The sequence below is a fragment of the Balaenoptera ricei genome, chromosome 6, assembly GCF_028023285.1.
Source record: "Balaenoptera ricei isolate mBalRic1 chromosome 6, mBalRic1.hap2, whole genome shotgun sequence".
Lineage (NCBI taxonomy): Eukaryota > Metazoa > Chordata > Mammalia > Artiodactyla > Balaenopteridae > Balaenoptera > Balaenoptera ricei.
This window is the reverse complement of record NC_082644.1, coordinates 106306015-106333781: the sequence shown is the minus strand read 5'-3', so window position 1 is coordinate 106333781 and position 27767 is coordinate 106306015.

The window sequence follows — 27767 nt, the reverse complement described above, 5'->3', positions numbered from 1 at the left end:
TGCAGAGCTGACACCCACTCATCATTCGTGCGTCAACTCCAAGGTCACCACTTCAAAGATCTCCTCTAATCACTTCACTAAAGTAGCATCACTTGTCTTTCTACATCACATGACTCTGTTTTATCTTCTTCATAGCTCATGTCAGCAGCTAAAACTATCTTATTTGCTTATGTGTTTATTGTCTGATTTCCCTGTAAGAACACAGACTCCTGAAGGGCAATTCTGTCTTATTCACCCCTGCCTCCACAGCCCTCAGAATAATGCCTATTACGTAGCCATTAATTTATAAGTTAGTAGGAAGTCTCTATGTTCATAATGATCTTTCAAGGTAAGCAGCACTGTCCTCCTTTTATAGTGGAAGGAACAGAAACCCCAAGGACATAGTCATTTGTTCAAGACCCCACAGTTATGAAAGGAGTGGTCATCTCCCACCTGGTCAAGATGGTTTCTCTAGAATCCATATAGTGGAAGCTCACTGATTTTATATTAATAAGACTGTATTTTTTGGGGGGGAGGGGGGAAGGCAGGGTGGTTAGTTGGGTAAAGGTGTGAAAGATCTGAGCAGATATCGCGTGCCAGTCAATGCATTTAGAACCATTAGACATCACAGATAAACTCTACCATATAACCACAATGTCCTTTTCTCCTGGTGTCCAGTCTTGTTTTTGGAGCAGTTTCTGCTTATAAGTCTGGGGCTGAAACATTCTGGAAAGCCCTAGGTATCACTACTTTGTAGCTACCAACCTTCTAACACTGATACTGCTTCCTCATCAGTAGGCCTGGATAAGCATTAATAATAAGGGAGAGGAGAGTAGAAGCCTCCTTCTGCTTTCTGCTTTTCTGCCAGACGCCAGTGGGCTTTGTTTTACCAGTGAAATATATTTTTTAACATGTCCATGAAAGAAAGCCAATAGTTGGCAGAGCAAGAGTGACCCCTACACATGCTTCTTCCTGTGGGGATTGAAAATAAGATTCTGTTTGTTTGATTTTCCACAAGGTCAGACCTAGCTGAAATTGGCAGAGGTAACCATTCCCACCTTTACTCTGCTGCCAGATCAGGAGAGAAGCTGAGCTCTGGCCCGTTTTTCACATTGAATGAAGCTCACTCGAGACAGGTAGAAGAATAAATCCAAGGTCACACAAAGGCTCATATATGACTAACAGTCTGAAATATTTGACTTAACGCTTGACACTTTGAATTATTAACTCATTTAACATGGACAGCAATCCTGCAAAGGAGACATCGCTACCTAAAAGAAAGTTGAAACCAAGAGAGGTTAAATGACCAGTCCAAGATCACATAGCTGGGAAATCACATAGAATTTGGGCTTATAAATAGTAGACTATTTCTGTACTCCCACTTGAGTCAAACCATCCAAGCACTGTTTCAGAAAAGAGGTCTCCCTTGTGATCATCCCACCTTTATATACCGTCACAGGAGAACGTTCTCATTTCACACACCTTTATGAGTGTCACCACCCAAAACTGGGCTCTGCAAAGATCCCTGCATTTCCATGGCAACTGCCACTTCTGTCCTCAATCCTTGTTCCCCATTTCATATTATTCACCTCAAAGCAGTTTTACCGACAGTTGTGATTCCAGGTTACAACAGAGAAGTAGGGATGGCAAAAACAAGTCAGCAGCAGATCGCAGGTCCAGAAGGCTCAGCTGTCCCCAAAAAGCCCAGAAGCCACCATCAGGACCATTTTGGCTTAGGGAAAATGGCTAGTAAATGGATGATTCTCCAACAGTCCTCCTCTTCAGGGTAAATGGAATTCTCCCCACCTGTGCACCTTGTGACCCCAGATGGGTAGTTTAACCTCGGCAAGCTTCAGTTTGTCCTCTAATGGTGAAATAATAATAGCAATACCTATATCATAAGGCTACCAAACAGGTTAAATACTTCAATGCATATGAAGTATCTAGGGCAGTGCCTGGTATTTAGTAAATGCTCAACAAATTATAGTTCCTTGCAGCTCCATTTTCTCTCAATTACTGTTTTCATGGGCCTAGAACAAGCTAACCCCTATGCATATTGACAGACTGACTTTTTGAGTCTTCTTTTTCCCCTTGAAGGCTGATTTTAGCATTCATTTTAATTTTCCTAGATAGACACGTGTGACTTTTTTGTCTGATTGCCTATATCCTCTGGAGTTTACTGTGCCCCTCTAGAAATGGCATGTGACAATGTAGCTCACCTATTTCCATCACCCATAAGAACAACCCTCTCCCAGGCAGAGCTGCTGGGCTTCAGCCAGATGGTCATTCCCTAAAGCCCAGGCCAGCAGATCTCCCTGGACTAATTTATCCTTAGGAGACCCCTGTACACAAGGACATGTATGCTTGGAGTATCTTGCAGAAAAGAATCCAATGTATCCATTTCTGTATTTCAGCATCTGGCTCAAGCCTGAGACAAAGAGAGCGCTCAGGATGCGTTTGCCAAGAGAATTTCTATGTAAATCCCTACATTGCTAGAGCCCCTTAATAACAGCAAAGAACAGTATCAGTCTAATGAGTATTATAGCTAGACCCTGTGCTAAGCACTTTACAGACATAATCTTGGGAGATTCACAGAACAAACCTATAAAAATATACTATTGTCACCCCCATTTTAACAGATTAGAAGACTAAAACTCAGAGTAGGTAAGAGTAACAGAGCCAAGATTAAACCCAGGCTATCAGACTCCAGAGACGGTTATTTCAAGGCAACTGCAGTGATGATATCTCTTTCCTGCATTCACTTAATGCCATAGCTCTCCCACTATTCTGGCTGCAACACTTGGGAAGCCAGCCCCTCCAGTGATGGGGAACTCAGTACTTCACAAGGCAGTGTAGCTTTAGTCTTGGATCATGCTAACGGCCAGAAAGTTCTCCCTCATATTGAGTTCAATTATTTCTTGGAGTTCCTTCCCTCTGTCAATTCTGGCTCTGCCCTCTAGAGGAACACAGAAACAAGGTCTCATGTCTTTCCCATATGTTAGCCCTTGTGCTATAAATAAATCAGTCTCCTGCTTATTCCAACTCAGAAAGATGGAGCTAAAGCAGGGGAGGGGAAGGTATGTTAAAAACTAGTCAGTTATTTTTTCAAAAATCTATGATAATGATACTAGCTAACACTTATAAAGCACTTAATATTTCTTTTGAAACACGTTTTTCCCTCCATTCCTGGGTGTATGCCTCTAAGTTTGCAAACAAAGAAAATTTCCCCATTGCTGTTAAAATAGCCATCATCAGACTTGTGAACCACACCATCTATGGGTGGCTACCTAGTAAATCCATCTGTATTCCATGCAGGTAAATGACAAGGCTGGGGATGATTTAATTGATTGTGACTCTGTTGCATTGATTTCTTTCCTACTAAAATTGTATTGTGCCAGAGTGAATGCAAACTGAAATTTTTAGCGTTAAGAGTGGGCTCTGACATACTGGGAAGAGAGAGGGCTTGGAAAAATTAGAATTATCAGTTGAAGCCCCTTCTTGGAGATTGGCCCTAGACTTCCCTTTAGCTCTAGGACTGATAATAGTGTTGAGTGGGGACAAAAGAGGAACAAATAATAGGTGTGAGTCAGGTAAAATAGAACCATGCATGCCCTAGAGACTTTGTCCTCAGTGTCTGTAGCCCATCCTCTTGGTGCCCTGCCCATAGCTCCTTGGTCCCTGTCAGAGGTCATCTGGAAGTTCAGTGGACAATTCCTGTACACACCATCAGTTCCTGCCTCTAGCACCTGTTTGTCTCTCCCTAAAGCCTTTCTCCAGCTTCAGGAATGGGATCAGCCCACATGTGGTGCAAGATGGAAGATCCAAGGGGTTAAGGGCCCCAGGAGCAAACTTAACCAACAAGGGATGGGGTTGGTGGTTAAATAAGCTTCCTGGCTTCTCAGGGGGACAGCTGTGAGGTGTGTTCCACAGTCTCTGAAAGGGTCCCCAGATGGATTGAGTGTCAGCTGTCCCCTCGATAACGTATTCCCTATGGTCTTTCCCTTTTTCCTGGCTCATTTGCTCCCTCCCTCCCCTTGTTTCCTGGGATTATCTCTCTGGTTGACTATTTGCATGCAAATCCTTGTCCCAGTATCTGTCTGTGGGGAAACCCAACCTAAAAGTGTTCCTGCCAAGAGTTACATGGTGACTGTAACCTCCTTTGTAGGGCTGTTGGGGGAAATAGCATTTGCAGTGTTTTGGCGCAGAGCCTGGCCCGCGAGTTCTATGCAAAACAACAGCCACAGCAACAGCCGAAAAAATGCAGAGCGTCCTCCTCTTTATCCATCGCGTCATCCTCGTTCTCATTTTCCTTTTCTTCCTGCTGCTGCTTCTCTTCCCACTCTCTGAGGGTGAGTGAGAATTTTACCCGAGAAACAAATTGTACTAGTCATCAAGCAGGATGTTTAAAAACATTAACTCAAGACACATCAAAAGTGGGGGACATTAAAGTAAGTTCGAATTTGGGAACAAATTTTCATAACCTTGATTAAGACAAAGGGCTACCATACCTGGGGCTCACTTTTACTGGGTACTGGCTCTACCCGAATATGAATGGATTACACTGAGCAACATTTATAAGTGGCAAATGAGCCATAGTGATACTCTGTAAACTATGTATGATCTACAAAGGCAGAAATAGACATGTTCAAAGAGTAGCCAAAAAAAGAATCCTTATGATATTATCAGATTTGGGGGTCTTGGGCAAACAAATATGGCTCAACACCGGTTTTTGTGAACAAAGTTATCAGAACGCAGCCATGATCCTTTGTTTGTGTATCAGCTATGGCTTCTTTGGTGCTGCAGGCAGAGTTAAAGCGATGCAACAGAGATCAGAGTCCACAAAGCCTAAGATATTTATTATCTGGCCCTTCACAGAAAAAGTTTACTGACTCCTGGTCAAGGACACTGCTTTGATTTTTTTTTTTTTTTTTTTTTAATGTAAAAAGTACCAGGAAAGCATAACTAGGAAAATTATTTTTATATATTTTTTGTAATTCCACACCATGAATAGTATATGCTGTCCCATAATTTCCCACTCTTATTTTTCTTTCCCTTGCTTTTTGGTCCAGAGAACACTTTAGTGGGCAATAGAGCAGGCCATCCAAAAATTTAAAAAAACAGCCTTTCTTTTTTGAATTATAAAAGAGATATGAAACTTGAGGTTGGAAATGGCAAGATTTAACCAGGCAATATTGTTGACCAGTGGGTAACCACTACACCCACAGCTCCATCCTAATGGGAAAATAAAATCTATTCCAAGAATTGTCCAGGCCTTAGCAGCTCTATATATAACAAACATGAAACATGATACTTTTAAAAACAACCCAAATTATACATAATGCATGCTCATATTCTTAAACTGATCTGTTAGAGATGCTAAAAAAAGATTGCATATATTTCAGTTTTCCCAAAATGTCTCTTTCTCCAACACCAACTATTTTTTCTCCCTTTCAGAGCTCCAGAAATTCTGGAGATCTTCCTAAAATAAAACTAAAAAAAAAAAAAATTTTTTTTTAAACAAAATTAAAAAAAAAATAACAACCCAGGTCTGAACATATTATTCCACTGTCTGAAAACCTTTAAAGATTATCTTTTTCCCAGATTAATTTCAAAGACTTTGATGTCCTATGTCACTTAAATTTTAAGTTTTGTATCCTGATAGCAACATCTGCACAGTGTCACTTTGCATACGCAATGCTATACTCTTTCACTGCCATTCTCCTGACCATGTATTCTTTCATCCCCAGGCTTTTGTTCACATCCTTCTCTGCTTAGAACAACCCCCTTTCCCTATATTAATCTTTTAAAATGTCCTCCTTTATAACTCCTGTCATCCAGATATCGCTTACCCCTGGAGGCCTTCCTGAGTTCTCTCAGTCAGCATTAATTTCTACTCCATCCTTCTGCATCTCAGATAATAGTCCTGCCATCTACCCAGTTGCTTAAGCCTGAAATCTGGAATCATTCTTGTCTTCCCCTCCTCCACCTCTCATACCAATCTACATCCCAGCTTTGTCCATCCAACCCTCAACATACATACTGAATCTGTCATGCCTGCTTCAAGCTGCTATCATCTCAGTGCTGGACAACTGTTTATCTTTCCTTCGCATATCCATTCTTGTTTGCCTCCAATCCATTCTCCACCCTAGTAGACTAATCCTTTTAAAAATACAGATTGGATCATATCACTCCTCTGCTTAAACTTTCTGGTGGCCTCCCTTTACATTTGGAATGAAATTCAAATATCTTAAGGAGACCTGCAAAGTAATTCATGATCTGGCCCCTAAGATCCCACTCCAACCATTCTCCAACTCATTCTAATCCTGTGCTAAATGCCAGCCAACATCAGAAACTTTGTGATTTTCTTCCCTACATCTGAAATACTCTTTTCCTCACTCCTTGCTTGTCCAAATTCTTTGTTCATAGCAAACAAAAAAATTAATTCATTTGAGATGATTTTCATATCTCCTAAGACCAAATCAGGGCATCCCCCATAACCTTGCTTCATAGCACTTGGTTTTCTTCACGTGCAAGAAACTTGAAGCTAGGCTTACTGCAACTTGCCATTATATATTTATTCATAAGTAACTTTAGAATATTTGCCTTTCCTACTAGTCTGTAGCCTATAAATTTATGAACCATGTTATCTTGTTCAACACTCTATTCCCAGTGCATCTGTGTTTAGTACACAACTGTTCCTTGTTAAATATTTGCTCAAAGGAAAGATGAACAAAAGAATAATTGAATGAATGAATGAATGATATATCATACTGAACATATATCACATAGTTGAACTCCAGTTATTGCATTTACAGCAGCTTATCTGATACCAAACTTGTTTACGTGCAGTCCTGTTTCCCCTTCTGAATTGTAAGCGCTTATGGGCAGTTAACATCCATGAACAATACATATCATATCATTGTTATAGGAGGTACATATGTTAGAATCATACCTAAACTTTGTCAACTTTCTCTTTTATCCTGAATGTTATGTTTTTGTGATCTACCCATCCAGATCTAGACATTCATTTGCATTGCTGGGTAGCATTCCTTATCTTGCCTTCTTTTCGCCTCCTTTCCTGCCTTCCATTAATTGGAAGAGTTTGTCTTTATTTCCTCTTTTTAAATTGAAAGCTATACATTCTGCTTGGCTTAATTTAGAGATTGATCTTCAATTTTAAACATGCATGCTGTATTTAATAAGTTTAAAATTGATCATTTCTGTTTTCTACATGAATATTGTGAAGCACATAGGACCCTTTAACTGTGTTTTCCATGTATTGACAAATATTTTATTTCCACTGTTTTAAAACCCCTCCATTATTAGTGTATGTGTGTATGTGTACACACAGCTATATATGTAAATATTTGAGGTTTCTGTTTATTTAGTGCTAACAGTATGCTTAATACTGTTTACTCAGCTTTGCTTCCTGCATCTTATACCTTCCATTCAGATTCAGCTTCCTTTTTCACTTCAGTTCAACCTTTAATAGTCCTTTTGGAGAGGCCAGTGAGCAGACAAACCACTTCAGTCTTTTTTCTGTCTGAAAATGTCTTCATTTTGATATAAAATATATTGGGTATAGATTTGTTTTTACTTTTCTTAACTAGGATCCTCTATGTTGATTTGATCTGTTTTCAAAACTGGATGAATATTTACTATATTATTCCTCTTATATGAGGTATATAAAGTAGTCAAATTCATAGAAACAGAAAGTAGAATGGTTGTTACCAGGAGCTGGGAGGGAGGGAAGTGAGGATTTGTTGTTTAACAAATATAATTAAGATTTATAGGATGAAAAGCTTCTGGAGATCTGTTTCACAGCAATGTGAATATATTAATACTTAGCACTACTGAACCATACGCTTAAAATGGTTAAGATTGTAAATTTTATGTTACGAGTTTTTTACTACAATAAAAAAACTGGAAAAAATTAGCCTATTTTTCTGTGAACATCACTTGCCTCTAGATTTACATTTTCTCTATTAAATGCATGTTGGATATTCACAGTTTTTAGAGATCTAATGTTATCCTTCTTCTTACATCTGTGAACTGCATTTTTTTTTGCAGTTTGAGGTAATTTCCTCAAAGCTATATTCCAGTTCACAAATCCTCTTCTCTTCTAGTCTACTGTATCATCCATCCATTGTGTTTTTAATATCTACAAATACATTAATTTCTAAACTTATTTATTTTTTTAAATCCACCTATTATTTGTTCCATATTCTGTTGTTCTTGACCTATGTGTACTACTTTCATTTATCTCCTTTGACCACTTTAAGTACACTTTAAAATCTCTTTCAGATTGTCTAGTGTTCAGGTTCATTCAGTGTAAATTCTTCCATTTGCTTCATATGTAGACTCTCCTTCGTTGTGGCTTGTTTCCTTGTGTGGTACACAATTTTTACTAGGAAGTCATCTCAGTAGGGGTGTGTATAATGGGAGCCGCTTGTGTATTGTCTTATAGAAGCAACCTGATGGGTTAGTTTGAGATTCTTTTTTTATATATAAATTAGTTTTTCATTTGGAGTCTTAACACTCCAGAGATTATGTGGATTTAAAGTCTACAAGTATATTTGGCTTTGGCCAAGGATTCTGAGTTCTCACAGGGCTCTAATTTCCACTTATAGCCCTGGGAGGGGAGGGCTAGTGGTAAAATCCCTATATTATATATAGGGCATTTTTTAAGGCTTGTGAATTTTTTCAGGGTTTCAGTTCACCCAGGAGAGCAGAGCCCATACTCATTTATATGACCTCTCCCTACCCCTGTGAGTTAGGGATCAGTCTGTATTCATAGCTCCAACTCCAGGTATTGTGGATTTCCCTCTCTATGCTTTAAGACTGGATGTGTATTGTTTACTTTTTATTATATAATATCTAACATTTTTATGTTTGTAGTGTGGGAGATACGATGAATCTTTCCAGACATGCCCAAGCCTCCATTTACTGGGTCTGAGCTAAGTTTTCAAACATGAGTGAGACAGTCAGGCAAAAAGAAGAAGGAAGGGTATGTCAAGGAGAGAAAATAGCATAAAGAAAGAAGTGGGAAAAAGCATCATGGGCTCCATCTTGGTGACTTAGCATAGGTAGAGCCTGGGGCTCCTGGCTGCCTCTATCCAGCCTGCTCTGAGAGCCAACAGTTACTAGAAGGAGACAATACACAGTGGCAGGCATGAGGACCAGGCGAATCTGGGCTCAGAGATGATATGTCTGCCATGAAACTAGGGATATGGAGGGGGAGGGCAAGTAAGTCACTGTGAAAAATAAGCGAAGTCAGAACATAGAATAAATGAGTCTGATGTGATCAACTCTCAAAACATCCTGGGCATAGGGCAGGCTCACCTGGACATTTCTGAGCACAGCAGCACCTGGCCTGAGCAAAGCACATACTTCACATGTGAGTGTGAAATGTACTTGTGCATGTGCATCACTCCAAAGGGAATTCTAAGTTGGAAATAATCTTTCCAGCAGAACATGCTACTTCTCCAGTGTCCTCATGCCTGGCCTTTCATGGAGGATGTGGGTGGTATAAAAACTTGGCTCCCAAACGTGTGAGGAACTTGGTGCCAGGGAGGGAGCAGTTTGAATCTGAAGTACCTGGAAGATCTGGGGAAGGAAAGAGGGGACATATGTTGGAGAAGCTCACCAGGAAAGAGGGAGCCACTTTGTGAGGAGAGTTTAAGGCAGTGGGTTTCATCTTAGCTCCTCAGAACCCCAGGGTTTTGCAGAAGGACCTCAGGGGTTACTCTTGGAGCAAGAGCAAGGCTGAGCTAGAACATCCCCCCAATTCTACTTCCAACACAGTCGCTTCTGCTTTTAACTGGGATGGTGGCTCAGAGAGAAACAGGAAAATTTTTTATAATTTTTTTAACCCTTTTTTAAAGTTGAGATCAAATTCACATAACATAAAATTCATCATTTTAACCATTTTCAACTGTACATTTCAGTGTCTTTTAGTATATTCACAATGCTGTACCACTGTTACCATTATTTAATGACAGAACATTTTCATCACCCCAAAACAAAACCTATTTTCATTAAAGTCACTCATCACTTCCTATCCTCCCCTTCCTCCAGCCCTTGGAAACCACTAATATTTCCGTCTCTATGGATTTGCCTATTCTGGACATTTCATATAAGTGGACTCCTATAATACATGTCTTTTGTAACTAGTTTCTTTCACTTAGCATCATGTTTTCAAGGTGTAACATGTATCAGTACTTCATTCCTTTCCGTGGCTGAATAATATTCCACACATACACCACATTTTGTTTATCCATTTATCACTTGATGGGCACTTGCCTTGTTTTCACTTTTTGGCTGTTATGAATAATGCCACCATAAACATTCATGTGCAAGTTTTTGTTTGAACATACATTTTTAATTTTCTTGAGTTGGTAGGGTTTTAAATGAAAATAGTTCCACAGCTTCTCCCTGTATCCCCCAAAGATGCTATGTACCACTAACTCCAGGAAATGGTGTAATTAATGTGTCTTAAATGGGAGTGTGAATACTTCTGGCGGTTTGTGGTGTGGTACCAGTGGATACACAAAGCCAAAGGACAACCATCGTGCATTTTATGAAGCAAAATTATTTTAAAGATTGGGGGAAGACAGAAGGAAAATAAAGTTTTTATATTAAAAACAGACAAATATCCAATATTTCATTCATGGTTTAACACCTTGGAAATCAGAATGCCTTTTACAATCAATGCTATGTCACAGTTTAATTTACAGTGTTTTTTCTTTCTTTCTTAGTGATAAAACAATGATGTGTTTCACAATAAATGCATCTTAGATTTTATGGATTATAGTAATATGGAGTACAATCTACAATTCACATAAAATTTTAAAGATAAAAATGGGAGATTTGGGGCCATTTCGAGCTAGCTGCAGTTTCTGCAGGGTTCCCTGACCACCCCATCGTCCCCTGGGGCTATGGAACACAGTGGTTCAGGCTGTGCCCGGAATAGCAGGGTGCCCGGAAGCCTCACGGAGATGGCTTTGCATGGCCCACTCCAGGGTGCTTATCTACCGTCTCCTTCTCTCTGGCTTTGACTTGTCTTCCACCTTCACCACAGGCTCCCAGGATTCACAGCCCTCTCCCTAACACTCTACTTCAGTGTCAGATAATCCCCCTTTTCTTATCTCCCCTCAGTGTAGCTGAGACAGGCTGACATTTTCAAGAAGCACTCTAGAAAAAAGCCAAAGGAAAAGGAAAAGGAAAAAAAAAAAAAGAAGGAAATAAAAGCAGTACAGAAATTGTCTAATTTTCCATGATTGCATTTCTGATAACTACCATCCTATAAGAGTAAAAAAGAATGTTAGTGAGACCCCTCAATTTCAGCAGAAGTTAATGACTCTTAGGAAGCCTTGGCTCATGTTCTGACTCAGTCCAGGATCACCTACAGCTGACATTCACTCACAAAGTTAGAGCATTGGCTTGATGATTTCTCAGATTCCTCCACTGCTGACATCCTACAGCTTGGTTCTTTCGAAAAAGTTCTGGCCCAAGCAAAATGCCACATCTTTGTCCATAAAATGGCTTGGGAATCACTTGAATAGCTAGGAAAGTAAAACTCTTGCCAAAATCATAGAGAGAAAAAAAGAAAACGTAGCTCACTGGGTTAACTCATGAAAATTAGCTCTGCATTTTCAAAGCACTGCAGTCGCCAAGAAGGAGTTAGTTCAGAGGTGAGTGGCGTTAAGTTAACAAAGTGTTGCTAACAACCATTCAGGTTACTTTTATTTTATTGCACAACAGTCTCTAAGAAAAAAATAATTTCAAAATTTATGAACAAATTTTCCCAAATCCTAGAAAAATTACAACAACAACAAAACCCATAAGACTTATCTTTGAATCTAAACCAGAGAACTCAATGTTCCAGTGACTGGGTGAGTACTTCTGAAATCAGGAGGAGGAATCCACTGTGCCTAATACCTCCCCTCCCCCATGAAATGCTTCCTGGTCTTTGGACTTAAACTTATGATAAGGGTGTGAGGCCTTCTCCTTGAGAGCTGATTATTTTCGACATCTGAGAGTGGTCCTAAGTACTGTATATTGTCTTGTGAGAGAAGCACATTTAGCAGGAGGAAAGAAGCATTGCATCACTGCATTCCTTCTGGATAACAGACTAAAATAAAGCTAAAGACAGGTTGAGGCATGTTACCAAAAAATCAATCAAAGTTATGAGTGCAATCAAAACCACGTCTGTGGGAAAGGTTGAAGGAAGTGGGATTATATAAGCTAGAGAAGAGAATACTTATGATTTGGGGGTAGGGACAGAAACAATCTACAAACACATGAAGATGTATTATCTAAAAGCAAGATTGGGCTCATCCTTTGACATCAAGAAGACCACTATTGTACTATATGAAGTGCACTGTACAATTTTCTAATAGTTAAATCGGTCCAAGATATTATGGCCTGCTTTGGGAAATCTGAGTTCTTCAAGAAAAGAGGTATGCAAGAAATTAGGTATTCAAGCACCATCAGTTGTAAGAGCTCCCTAATTGAATTGTAATAGACAGTTAAGTGATAGAAGCACATTTTTAACATCCCTTTAAACCTGAAGTTCTAATGACCACCAACCTATGACAGGGGAATGGAGATTCTCAGCTGTCCCACAAGGAAGGAAGAATATAGACTCTGAAAGCCTTTGGGGTGCTTGATTCAAGTTGAAGTGTAACGTAGCAAGATTTCCCAGAACAACGACGACAAAAGCTCAGCCTGTCTCACTCTGGCAATGTCTTAGTCATATAAATTAGGGATCATGTGTCACCCCTTTTCAGCAGGTTTACACCTCCCTCCTGACTCTGCAGGTTGCAGCCAGCCCTCTGAAAACTTACTGTTCCCCACATACCACTTGGGAGAAAACTGCGGACCAAGATATAAAAAATGTTCAGACCAGCTGAGCTCTTGCATGGTGCACTGCGATTCGAGCAAAAATGTTCTCTTTCAAGACGGATGACCCTCTTGCCAGCAATTGCTTGGATCAAGTGTTCATGCTGGGCTTGTTACCAGTTCAGAGCACGGAAGTCTTGCAGGTAATTTCTACCCGCCATCCAATCTGTTGCTTGCCCACCCTCACACCAGCTCACATTTGTTCCTTCCCAAGATAGATGCAACATTATACACACCACTTTACAATCCCTAACACAGCAGGTGCGGTTAGGTACATCCAATACCATATTAATAAGGGTTCTAATGAAGAACCAAAATAACGTACCTGCCACAGAAGTTATATCACCCCCTAGGAAAATTAAAGTGGAAAATCATCCCACACATGGTCTATTTTATCTTTGTCTCCACTTCGTTCCCTCTGCCTGCCCCGAAGCATCTCTTTGTTATGTGTGTTAGTTCTTACAGAGTGGTTTCAGCAGGCCTGGGTTTGGCTGCTACATCACCTGTCCATTTGCTGTGTCATTGGTGGGATGTGCACTGAGCCAGGAAACAGAAGAGCTGGGTAGGAGTTCCAGCATCCCCTCTGCTTCTCTGTCCAGCAGGAACCTTCATTTTAAGAATCTATCCCAGGACAAACTTAAATGATGTTTCCATGGGAATAACAGATGCAAATTTACCCAGAATGATCTGTAGTGCTGGCTACTACAGATTCAGAAATAAAGAGCAAGCTCCTGCCTTAAAAATATTGATAGTCTGGTATAGAGGTCAGCAAACTTTTCATGAAAAGGGTTAGATGGTGATTAGTTTAGGCTTTACAGGCCAAAAAGTCTCTGATGCAATTGTTTAACTCTGCTGTTGTAGCTTAAGAGCAGTCCTAGACAATACGTAAACAAATGACCACAACTGTGTTTCAATAAATATTTATAAAAACAGGTGGTGGGCCAGATTTGCCCTTTAAGGTGTCATTTGCAGGCCCCTTATCTAGTTGGAGAAACAAGTGATCCTACCATTGCAGTGTTCAAGAGTGAGTGACATGGGGACTTCCGTGGTGGTCCAGTGGTAAAGAATCCGCCTTCCAATGCAGGGGATGCGGGTTCGATCCCTGGTCAGGGAACTAAGATCCTAGTTCCCTGCAGCGCAACTAAACCCACGCACCACAACTACTGAGCTCGCACACCTCAACTAGAGAGGCTGCGTGCCGCACACTACAGAGCCCATGTGCTCTGGAACCTGCACGCCACAGCTACAGAGCCCATGCACCCTGGAGCCTGCGTGCCGCAACTAAGATCCAATGCAGCCAAAAAATAAATTAAATAAATAAATAAATCTTTAGGGGAAAAAAAAAAGAGCAACTGATATGACAAGAGCAAAGCAGCTGAAGGTAGTTAAGGAAGGCTTCCTAGAAGAAGTGAGGTTTGAGTCATGAAGTGAACGATTCGGAGCTGTTTGATCACTTGCCTGCCTCTCCTTCCTCTTTCACTACCATCTTCCCAGGTGGACTGCTTATTTGTGATTAGATTCCGTTAGATATTTTTTTTTAACATCTTTATTGGAGTATAATTGCTTTACAATGGTGTGTTAGTTTCTGCTTTATAACAACGTGAATCAGCTATACATATACATACATCCCCATATCCCCTCCCTCTTGCGTCTCCCTCCCACCCTCCCTATCCCACACCTCTAGGTGGACACAAAGCACGAGCTGATCTCCCTGTGCTATGCGGCTGCTTCCCACTAGCTATCTATTTTACATTTGGTAGTGTATATATGTCCATGCCACTCTCTCACTTCGTCCCAGCTTACCTTTCCCCCTCCCCGTGTCCTCAAGTCCATTCTCTATGTCTGCGTCTTTATTCCTGTCCTGCCCCTAGGTTCTTCAGAACCTTTTTTTTTTTTTTAGATTCCATATATATGTGTTAGCATATGGTATTTGTTTTTTCTCTTTCTGACTTACTTCACTCTTTTGACATCTCTGATAGCTACAACTGCATCTTCGCCATCTCTGTATCTCCAACATCAAGCTTAGTGCCCGTACATAACCAGGGCTTCATGAATGCTTATTGGATTAAAAGGTATTCAAATTTTACTTGTGTTGACCAGTCTCCCCTCTGCATTTTGGAAGGGGGCATTCCTGCTCCTCTCTGTGCTACAGCCTGGGGAAGACTTTGTAACAAGGCAAGGGAGTCCATATAGCTTACTGGCTACTAGTTCATATTCTAAAGACAGACTGCCTTTGGTATCATGCTCTGCCATTCACTAGCTAAGGTGACCTTAGGTGCGTCACTTAACCTTTCTGTGCCTCAGTTTCCTCTTCTGTTAGAACAGAATATTGATATGACTTACCCCATGTGATTGTTGCAAGGATTATATGAGTTAATAAGAGTACAGTATTTAGAAGGGTTCCTGGCACAGAGCAACTATTCATTAAATGCTGGCTATTGTTAACATTACAAAGCTAAGCATAGTCTGTTTGTAATAACCTTGCACCTCCATGGTGGGAGGGGGAAAGAGGGACTGCTGGTATGTGCTGACATTCACTTGGAAATTCTAACCAACTTCCTGGCTCCAGCCTTATTTGTTTGTTTGTGTTAATCTCTCTGCCCTCAGCTGCTGCACAAGGAGAGGAGTTGATTGGCAGCTTAACTGCTTAAAATCAATATAAGAAGCACTTGGGGATTAAAGCAGTTTAAGCAAGGTACTGGCTGGGGTTGGGAGCTAAAACTGCTCTTGAAGGAAACAAGCAAAGGAGATGAAGGAAGTGGGTCACAAATGAAACGGCGTGAAACTGTGTGAGTGGAGGTGAGACTACAACAATAGAGCAGCACGACTTCATCAGAGAGAGATCTTTTCTTTTTATAAAAAATAGAATAAAATAGAATCCAAAACGCTAATCCCAAAATTGCCCCACCTAGTACTGATTGTTCTGCTGCTTTAAATACACCTGTCTCTACCCTCTGCTCCCTGCCGCCGTACACCCCCACCACCCACACGTGTACTCACTTTCCCCTTTTCTTTTTTTTAAAATGTCACCCTTTTTTCATTTTATTTACTTTCTTTTATTTATTTATTTTTGGCTGCATTTGGTCTTCATTGCTGCGCGCGGGCTTTCTCTAGTTGCGGCGAGCGGGGGCTATTCTTTGTTACGGTGTGCGGGCTTCTCATTGCGGTGGCTTCTCTTGTTGTGGAGCACGGGCTCTAGGCATGCGGCCTTCAGTAGTTGTGGCACGTGGGCTCAGTAGTTGTGGCTCGCGGGCTCTAGAGCAGAGGCTCAGTAGTTGTGGCGCACGGGTTTAGTTGCCCCGCGGCATGTGGGATCTTCCCGGACCAGGGTTCGAACCCGTGTCCCCTGCATTGGCAGGCGGATTCTTAACCACTGTGCCACTAGGGGAAGCCCACTGTCCCCTTTTCTAATCTCTGCAGGAACTTCCTTGCCACGTAGAGATGGAGAGATTACATGTCAGCTTTGTTGCTGAGACCTCAGAAGACCAAATCCCACTGGAACTGAGTCACAGAGACTAGGTGCAAGAGTGTCATGGTGGACATCGCCCCAACAATCTTGTCTACCCCAATCAGACATTTGATGAAGTTAACACAGTCTGTTCTCACATAGTAGGGGCTCCATTGAGGGGAGCTAAAACTGCGTTCAGTCTTCAGTAAGTCCAAAGTATTCTGAAGTAGATAAGAGAGCCCCTCTGTGCCCCTATCCTACTTGTCTCAGACATATATTGGAAGCTCCATCTCTTGCTCATTCTCCTTTATTCCTCTTATCCTGCTCGGTTTGTACACTAGGCGTTAAGCTTTTATTTGACAGTACTTAATGCATCTTCCTTGCCACAACTGTTTCAATATGAACCCTAAGATCTCCTATCCTATTTCCACCACAAACTGGTCCCCTACTGGGTTAACCTCAGCCCTAATAAGGAATTACACGTGCATAGTTTACAAGAGTGTTTCCATACTTTTGACTCTAAATTTCTCATATAATGTTGGTGATTTTCATGCTCAGAGAGCCAGGAAAATCAGACACCTATGCTGTTGGGGGTATCCAAAGATCTTGGAGGGCTTGGGACCCACATCAGAGAAGACCAGTCTTACAGGAAAACGTCTAACTACATGTGGAACATTTAAGCAGGATGTGATTAGTACTGTGGGCTTTATTCCTACACACTTTTGGGTCTTGTCTTCAAGATGCAATCTCCACCTCCCCCCTTTGAAAGAGAAAAGGGAGCTTTCTTAACATAAGAATACTAACTAATATATGTCACTGGAATAATAGAATAGAAAGTCACTGTTTGGTAACATCAAGAAATAATTGATTCATGGAGGGTCAATAACAGAAGTTTAAGCCATTGGTTAAAAGTGTCTTGAAAAAAAGGGCATTTATGAGATTTCAAACCATAATCTCACAGGTCACTTCTTAATTGAGGAAAGAGATTCTTAATAATGGAGACACCTGGGGACTAACACCTTAACCAACTGACCAAATTTAGCAACACCAATAATAGGATAAACTCGCATTATGTGCCCCCTGATGTTATTCAAAGTCAGTTACACAATATCTTCCCCAAAATGTTTAACTTGAATTCAGTCATGAAGAATCAGAAAAATCCAAAATTTGGGGCAATTCTGCAAGACAACTAGCATGAAATGCGCTAAAAAATTGCCCATGAATAAAAGTAAACAAACAAACAAACATAGATGAATAAAGGAGAGGAGGGTATATATTAAAGACAATAAGAAAACATAAAAAACAAATGCGATGAGAGACCTTTAATTGGATCTTGGATTTTTGAAAGAGCTATGAAAGTATATTTGAGGAGAACTTGGGTAATTTGAAGACTACATGTTAGACAATTACCATATTAGTGTTAAATTTCTTGGGTGTGATAATAGTAGTGTAGTTCTGTAAGACAAGGTCCTTGTGTTCTACAGGTAGATATAGTCTAAAGTATTTAGGGTTGAAATGTTATGATGCCTACAAGTTACATTCAAAAGATTTGGGGAAAAAAATCCACTGTGTGTTTGTGTGTGTGTGTGTGTGCACATATATACACAGATAAAGCACATATGGCAAAATGCTAGCAATTGTGAATCTAAATGAAGAATATATATGCATTCATTATAATATTCTTTCAGATTCTCTAGGGGTTGGACATTTTTTTTCAAATAAAAATTGGGGGAGATGGAAAGATTCCCTAATAAAAATTAGGGAAGATTTCCATTTGCCTTCTGAAAATCCTCTTTAAATGTTCCATTTCACAAAACAAGCAAGGTCTCTTGACTACCCTGCTTCTGCCGTTTTTGCTATTATCTTGCCCTTTAATTAAATCTGACAGACAGGCAGGCATGTTTGAGCTGGAGGTAAACCAAGGCCAAGTGGAATCAGGGCAGGGTGTTCTCCCTCTTGAGAGCTAGAGTCTCAGCACAAAGCCTGAGGCAAAGCAGAGAGAAAATCAATAGTCCTCAGCTAAACTCATTTTCAAATGTGAATGTTGCTTGCTTGCGATTAGTGAGAGAAGGAACACAGTAAAGAGTTTTTCTCTTGAGTTGTTTTTGTCATTGTGTTCATGGTTGTTGTCTGATGGTCTTTGCCTACCAGTCCAACTCACTATTTTAATATCATCTTTAGATCTAGATAATGATTTATTCTGAATAATGACAGTTAACCACACTTGAGGTGTCTCCTATAAGCTTGTTTACTGGGCAATTTTTGAGATCCTACTAAGCACATAGAAGTGTGGTAGGCTTATGACAGTTGAGGGAAAGAAACGTTTATCAAATCATGTCACAAATATACACTGATATATGTTGAGTGGTAAGGATGATCTGGCTGGAGGACTGACCTTGTCAGGATAGAGACAGAGAAGGTATTGGTGAGTAAGCGATACTGAGCTGAGACATTCAAAATGATAAGGATTAGTTGGGCGAAGTGTGTGTGTGCATATCTGTGTTGGGTATATGCTCAATTGTGTGTGGGGTGTGAAGATGAGTGTAATTGGGAAGTGAAAAGAGTATTCTAGGCCAAGGACAGAGTATAGGCACAAAACCGTGAGGAGGGAGTATGAAGGGTGTTGCTGCCTTCACAGTTTCACTCTAGTAAAGGAGAGAGCCAGCAGAAACCAGCAGATTGCAGCTGTGTATGCTCTATGGTGGTGGCATTCTAGTGTCACTGAGATCAAGAAGGCTGAATTTCCCCAGAAATATCTCCATTACCATGTGTCAGAACTTTAAAATCTATCACTAGCCTACACAATCTTCGCCTTCTTCTTACACTTTATTTTAGAGTGCAAAGGATAAGTCCTTTATTCATTGATTTTTTTTTTTTTCTAACAAATATTTATGGAGAGCCTATGATGTGCCAGGCATGATTCTAGCAGCTGAGTCAGTTCCTATATTGAACTCGACAGAAACAGTTTCTCCTTTCATGGAACTTATAGTAAATCATTCCTCCTCTATAAAATCATGACTGCCTGGACATGCTTCTAGAATCTTGTCTCCCTAGGGTAAATTGCTCTACTATTTACCTCTATTGGCTGCTTTGAATATAAAGTGGATGAGTTGGGGACAGTCTTTTCAACAAATGGTGCTGGGAAAACTAAATAACCACATGCAGAAGAATGAAGTTGGACTTCTGTCTTACATCATATACAAAAATTAACTCAAAATGGATCAAAGACTTAACCTTAAGAGCTAAAACTGTAAAACTCTTAGAAGAAAATTTTGGGGAAAATCTTCATGACATTAGATTTGACAATGACTCTGTGCATATGACACCAAAAGCACAGGCAACAAAAGAAAAAAATAAATGTCATCAAAGTTAAGAACTTTTGTACATCAAAGGAAATCATCAAGAAAGTGAAAAAACAACCTCCTGAACGGAAGAAAATATTTGCGAATCATATGCTTGTTAAGAGATTAATATCCAGAATATATAAATAATCCTAAAACTCAAAAGCCAAAAAACAGACAACCCAATTCAAAAATGAGCAAAGGACTTAAATAAACATTTCTCCAAAGAAGATATACAAATGACCAGTAAGCACATGAAAAGATGCTCAACATCATTAGTCACTGGGGAAATGTGAATGGAAACAAGATACCACTTAACATATAATAGGATGACTATAATAATAAAAATGGAAAATAATACGTGTTGACAAGGATATGGGGAAATTCAACGCCCATGCATTAGTGGTGGGAATGTAAAATGCTGCCACTGTGGAAAGCAGTTTGGCAGTTTCTCAAAAGATTAAACATAGAACTACCATGCGACCCAGCAATTCCACTCATAGGTATATATCCAAAGGAATTAAAAGCAGAGACTCAAACAGATATTTGTACATCAGTGTTCATTGCAGTATTATTCACAATAACCAAAAGGTGGAAATAGCCCTAGTTCCCATCAACAGATTAATGGATAAATAAAATGTGGTATATACATACAATGGAATAATATTCAATAGAAAAAAATACTAAAGTTTTGATAATTGTTAAAACATAGACGTCCCTTCAAAAGAGTGTGCTTAGTGAAATAAGCCAGATATAGATACACAAATTTTGTATGATTCCACTTACATGAGCTACCTATAATAAGCAAATTCACAGAGATAGACGGTAGAATAGAGGTCACCAGGGTCTAGTGGAAGAGGGGAAGGATTAGTTATAATTTTATGGGTACAGAGTATTTGTTGAGGATGATGAAAAAGTTTGGGGTATAGAAAATGGTGATGGTTAGCCAACATTATGGATGTATTTAATGCCACTGAATTGTACACTTTTGAATGATTAAAATAATAAAAATTTTTATGTATATATTAACACAATAGAAAAATAAGAAAAAAAAAAAGATAAGAGGGATTTTGAGTTACTTGGGTAAACCCAAGAAAAAGAGATAAAGAAAACTAATTACCAGGTGAGGAGAAGAGGGATTGTGCACATAGGCAGGGGATGTTGGTGATTGGGTAGATCTTGGGACAGAGGGGCGACTAAGGGTACTTAAGTCAGAGGGAGAGATAACCAATGAGCAAATTTAGGTGGTATAATGGCCAAGGGACTTCGATGATCTGGAATGTTTAAATTTGCATAGAATTTATATTTTGGTTTGAAGGAGATGGATAAATAACACCTCTCTTTTCCCCATTGGGACAAAAACATTAGACAGAGAAATGAAAATAATTAAGAAGATTATAAACCCCCCAAATTAAAACATTTCATTCTGTCACTTTCCATTTTAGGTTGCCAATGCTGTGATTTAAGTTCCACCAGGACCTCGAATCTCTTTGTGAGTGGTTTATTTTGTACTTCAAGGAAAAATGTCTGAATCCCATAATTTAATGACAAAGAGAAAGGAAAACCTTCAAAAGGTAAGATGGGAATGAGAGAAATAATTTAAATGCAAGGAGTAAGGAGAAGATGTGATAAGGGAAAAGGAAGAACTCCATGAATACAGCAGGAAGCTGGTATTCTAGAGATCAGCAAAGATACGCTTGATTCTTTGTATAAGGCAGTGAGTGGATGTGTTAGAAGACACATGACACATGTAAGGAAAGATTGTTCCTTTAGAAAAATATTTTTATTTTCAACTTAAAATGTCTTGGTGCAAAATGAAGAAAATGCTTGGTATGGCTTCTTGTCTTGTTACTGGAGTAGGTTAATTATTTTTCTTTTCTGGAAGCAGTGAAGGCTATGCCCTCCTTTTCCATCTTAGAAGAGGTGAGCAGGTATGTGTGACCAGCCCTGTTATCCTCAGCAGACCGACCACACTCCCACACTATTTCTCCTGGGGGTGAGAACCTGCCTGTCTCAGGACTTATTAGAACTTATTCTCAGTATGTGTGACGGTAGTAATATCCAGTGACAAGTTTTCCTTTTGCATGTGAGGCTCTGTAAGTGGGGCTTCCTCTCTTCTCTAGGAAAAATATTTAAAAGTAGGTTAAGTTTCTCCTATTTACTGATAGGGATATAGCAAGGTAATAAGCATGAAACATTTATCATGCCATGATACAAGATAAAAAGACTACAGAATATCTCAACATTTATTGTCTACTTTTATGGTAACATACATACATTTTCCCTTGAGAGTTGAAGGGCTCACACCTTGTGTTCTATGGTCTCTAGGTAACAACGTTTCAAGTCCATTCTTGTCCCCAGGTAAAGGAATGGTTATAATCATGACAATGGCCAAAATGCCTTGGTTGTCAGGGAAAGATTTTCTAAGAGTCTCTGATACATTTTACTTTTACTTTTTCTTACTAATTGGAAAAAAAAGGTGAATGCTGTAATGCTGTACTCTTCAAAGTACAGAAATCCTTGCATTTGGCCAGAATCCATGGTAAATTAAAGAAAGAAGCTAGTGTTTCCTAGGAGCATATGGCCACTAAAATAATAACAGTCAATTCATACATGTATATGTGTGTGTATATGTGTACACATGTGTGAGTGTGTGTGTAGTGCTAGGTTCATGTGTTTTCAACTTTATGCAAGATGACCTACAAGTGATGTAAGTTCTAATTCACCTCAGAATGTTGTGTACAAGAATGACACTCTTAGCCTGTAAAAAATTTGACACAAACATTGTAGATTCTTTCTGAAGTACACCATTTACCCTCAGCCAATAAAGAAGAGCTAACAGTTAGATATCCCAGAACCTTGAAGGCAGTGACCCTCCCAAGAACATTGACAGGCATATATGTCACTTTATTTACATGGATATACAGTTTTTCAACCCAATATTAGAGTCATCTCATATTTTTTCACCATTTGAAGAATGGTCATCTATTGTATCCACTCTTCCTTAGAACAGAACCAGATAGTTTTACAGAAGCTGCAGTGAACAGGTCTCTAGGACTCTGAGCTGAGCTGGGAAAATAGAGACCTGTGATCCAGCAGATTACACTCAGGAGGTGTAGCTGGCAGCTTGGGATAGTCATAAATTTAACACAATTGCTTGGAAGAACAAAAGTAAAATGATACTTCTGAGAATTGTGTCTGGACAATGTTACTTCCCAGGCAGCTCTTACTCTTTATACCCAATAGAGATGTTAGAAATAAAATCATAGCCAAGATACAAAGGCACAGTTTTCATCTAGTTCTCTCTTATTAACTCCCTATTACCAATTTTTCTTCCTGTATGGACTTACCAATTGTATAGCATGACTCATTTTGAAACACTGCTTTCTATTTTTCTAAGCCTATAAAATAGTTTTATTATCCCTGTGGTTATTTCGTCCAATTCACAGTTTCAGTATGTTGGGCACTGATGTCTTATTGGAGAGTCTAGCTCATTAGATGGTAGGCAAACATTGTCAGGTTCATGCATTATGAGCCATGGCTACACACTTCCATGATCAACCCACCTCCCGCCAACCATGACCTCTAGAGTAGAGTTGGTTGTTTCCCCCAGGCGCATGTCTACATGGTGTCTTATTTCAGTTTAACACAGCTCTCTGTTGCATGGAATTTTTAATACTTGGATAGCTTCAGAGCAATTTGGGGATGTTTTATCTACCCCAAAGCCATTTATGTCTCTGGAGAGACTTAAAATGCTCCATCCTTCTACCTCATATCCTTTACAGTTCTACTCCCAGAAGGTCTCAAAAGGTTGTGCCCTTTTCTCTGTGGGATTCCAATTATAACAGACAGGTTCATTACCCCAAACCGAGGTATAGAAAGTAGTATCTAAGAGGCTTCCACCACTCAAGAGTGCTGGTGAGCTCTTACTGAATATTCTTTCGTGTTAATAGAGATACTCACTTTAAGTGTATATGTCACTAGTTATACTTCAGGATACGTTTTAAAAATTGTGTTCACACATCAATCAGCTGAAGTTTGTCATGTGTCATGTTTGACACAGTAATTATCATCAGCACAATGACAACCCACTGATTATCTTCCCCATTTAATAAACTAGAACAATATGATTTTGTGGTTGAGATTTCCAGTGTTTACCTATATCCAGTTCCACTCTCTTTCAGGCACAGGATAATAATTACATTTCCCTACTACCTTGTAGTCTGATAGGACCATGTGTCTAGTACTAGTCAATGGGCTGTGAGAGGAGGTGATGTGTATCATCTCTGAGATGAAATATTTAATTCCCACTCTAAGGCCTTTTTGCACTTCCCTTTACCTGCCACATTGACCATGGAGGCCATGTGTTCCAGATGGCACAGCTGTAGGATGATAAAACCTCCATCAGCCTCTATCACTGAGTCACCAGATGGATGATAGTTGGTCTTAGTGAAAAATATAACAGAGAGCCCTTCAAGATGGCAGAGGAGTAAGAAGTGGAGATCACCTTCCTTCCCATAAATACATCAAAAATTCATCTACATGCGGAAAAACTCCTACAGAACACCTACTGAATGCTAGCAGAAGGCCTCAGACTTCCCAAAAGGCAAGAAAATCCCCATGTACCTGAGTAGGGCAAAAGAAAAAAGAAAAAAACAGGGACAAAAGAATAGGGATGGGACCTGTACCTCTGGGAGGGAGCTGTGAAGGAGGAAAAGTTTCCACACACTAGGGAGCCCCTTCACTGGTGGGGATGGGGAGTGGGCAGGGGGGGAAGCTTTGGAGCCATGAAGGAGAGCGCAGCAACAGGGGTGCAGAGGGCAAAGTAGAGAGATTCCCGCACAAAGGATCAGTGCTGACTAGCACTCACCAGCCCGAGAGGCTTGTCTGCTCACCCACCAGGACGGGTGGGGGCTGGGAGCTGAGGCTCAGGCTTCGGAGATCAGATTCCAGGGAGAGGACTGGGGTTGGCTGCATGAACACAGCCTGAAGGGAGCTAGTGCACCACAGCTAGCCAGGAGGGAGTCCAGGAAAAAGTCTGGACCTGCCGGAGAGGAAAGAAACCTTTGTTTCTGGGTGTGCGAGGAGAGGGGATTCCTTCCCAATGTGCCCACAGAAGGCAGAACACTGCCTAAGTGAGCTCCAGAGGTAGGCACAAGACGCAGTTATCAGCTCGGACCACCGAGATTGATATGAACTGCTAACGCTGCTGCTGCTGCAGCCACCAAGAATCCTGTGCGCAAGCACAGGTCACTATCCACAGCCCCGCTGGAGCCTGTGCAGCCCGCCACTGCCAGGGTCCCGAGATCCAGGGACAGCTTCCCCGGGAGAACACACGGCATGGGTGTTGCAACGTCACGCCGGCCTCTGCCGCTTCAGGCTCGCCCTGCATTCCAATTATGACTACCGTACCCCTCGCTTCCCCCGGCCTGAATGAGCAAGAGAGCCCTAATCAGCCGCTGCTTTAACCCCATCCTGTCTGGGTGGGGAACAGACTCCTGAGGGCAGCCTACACACAGAGGTGGAGCCAAAGCCAAAGCTGAACCCCAGGAGCTGTGCGAACAAAGAAGAGAAAGGGAGATTTTTCTGTGAAGCCTCAGGAGCAGCGGATTAAATCCCCACAATCAACTTGATAAACCCTGCATCTGTGGAATACCTGAATAGACAACAAATTTTTTCAAAATTGAGGCAGTGGACTTTGGGAGCAACTGTAGACTTGGAGTTTGCTTTCTGCATCTAATTTCTTTCTGGTTTTATTTTTATCTTAGTTTAGTATTTAGTGCTTATTATCATTGGTGGATTTGTTTATCGTTTGGTTTCTCTCTTCCTTTTTTATTTAATATATATATATTTTTTTTCCCTTTTCTCTTTTTGTGAATGTGTATGTGTATGCTTCTTTGTGTGATTTTGTCTGTATAGGTTGGCTTTTACCATTTGTCCTAGGGTTCTGTCTGCTTTTTGTTTTTTGTTTGTTTGTTTTTGTTTTCTCTATTCCTTTTCTTCTGAGCCATGTGGCTGACAGGGTCCTGGTGTTCCGGCCGGGTGTCAGGCCTGAGCCTCCGAGGTGGGAGGGGCAAGTCCAAGACATTTGACCACCAGAGACCTTCCAGCCCCACATAATATCAATTGGCGAGAGCTCTCCCAGAGATCTTCGTCTCAGCACTAAGACCCAGCTCCACCTAATGGTCAGCAAGCTCCAGTGCTGGATGTCCCATGCCAAACAACTGGCAAGACATGAACACAACCCCACCCATTAGCAGAGAGGCTGCCTAAAGTCTTACTGAGTTCACAGACACTCCAAAACACACCACCAGATATGGCCCTGCCCGGCAGAAGGACAAGATACAGCCCAACTCACCAGAATACAGGCACCAGTCCCCCCACTAGGAAGCCTACACAACCCATTGAACCAGCCTCACCCACTGGGGGCAGACACTAAAAATAACAGGAACTACGAACCTGCAGCCTGCAAAAAGGAGACCCCAACACAGTAAGCTAAACAAAATGAGAAAACAGAGAAATATCCAGAAGGAGCAAGGTAAAAACCCACCAGACCAAACAAATGAAGAGGAAATAGGCAGTCAACCTGAAAAAGAATTCAGAGTAATGATAGTAAAGATGATCCGAAATCTTGGAAGTAGAATGGAGAAAATACAAGAAACATTTAACAAGGACCTAGAAGAACTAAAGAGCAAACAAACAATGATGAACAACACAATAAATGAAATTTAGTAATCAATAGCAGAATAACTGAGGCTGAAGAACGGATAAGAGACCTGGAAGATAAAATAGTGGAAATAACTACAGCAGAGCAGAGTAAAGAAAAAAGAATGAAAAGAATTGTGGACAGCCTCAGAGACCTCTGGGACAACATTAAATGCACCAACATTTGAATTATAGGGGTCCCAGAAGAAGAAGAGAAAAGCAAAAGGTCTGAGAAAATATTTGAAGAGATTATAGTTCAAAATGTCCTTAACATGGGAAAGGAAATAGACAATCAAGTCCAGGAAGCACAGAGAGTCCCATACAGGATAAATCCAAGGAGAAACATGCCAAGACACATATTAATCAAACTATAAAAAATTAAATTCAAAGAAAAAATATTAAAAGCAGCAAGGGAAAAGCAACAAATAACATACAAGGGAAACCCCATAAGGTTAACGGCTGATCTTTCAGCAGAAATTTCTGCAAGCTAGAAGAGAGTGGCAGGACATATTTAAAATGATGAAAGGGAAAAAACTAAAACTAAGATTACTCTACCCAGCAACGATCTCATTCAGATTGGATGGAGAAATTAAAACCTTTACAGAAAAGAAAAAGTTAAGAAAATTCAGCACCACCAAACCAGACTTACAACAAACGCTAAAGGAACTTCTCTTGGCAGGAAACACAAGAGGAGGAAAAGACCTACAATAACAAACCCAAAACAATTAAGAAAATGGTAATAAGAACATAAATATCGATAATTACCTTAAATGTAAATGCATTAAATGTTCCAAACAAAAGACACAGACTCGCTGAATGGATACAAAAACAAGACCCGTATATATGCTGTCTACAAGAGACCCACTTCAGACCTAGGGACACATACAGACTGAAAGTGAGTGGATGGAAAAAGATATTCCATACATAATGGCAATCAAAAGAAAGCTGGAGTAGCAATACTCATATCAGATAAAATAGACTTTAAAATAAAGAATGTTACAAGAGACAAAGAAGGACATAACATAATGATCAAGGGATCAATCCAAGAAGAAGTTATAACAACTGAAAATATTTAGGCACCCAACATAGGAACACCTCAATACATAAGGCAAACACTAACAGCCATAAAAGAGGAAATCAACAGTAATACAATCATAGTAGGGGACTTTAACAACCCACTTTCACCAATGGGCAGATCAACAAAAATGAAAATAAATAAGGAAACACAAACTTTAAATGATACATTAAACAAGATGGACTTAATTGATATTTATAGGACATTCCATCCAAAAACAACAGAATACTCTTTCTTCTCAAGTGCTCATGGAACATTCTCCAGGATAGATCATAACTTGGGTCACAAATCAAGCCTCAGTAAATTTAAGAAAATT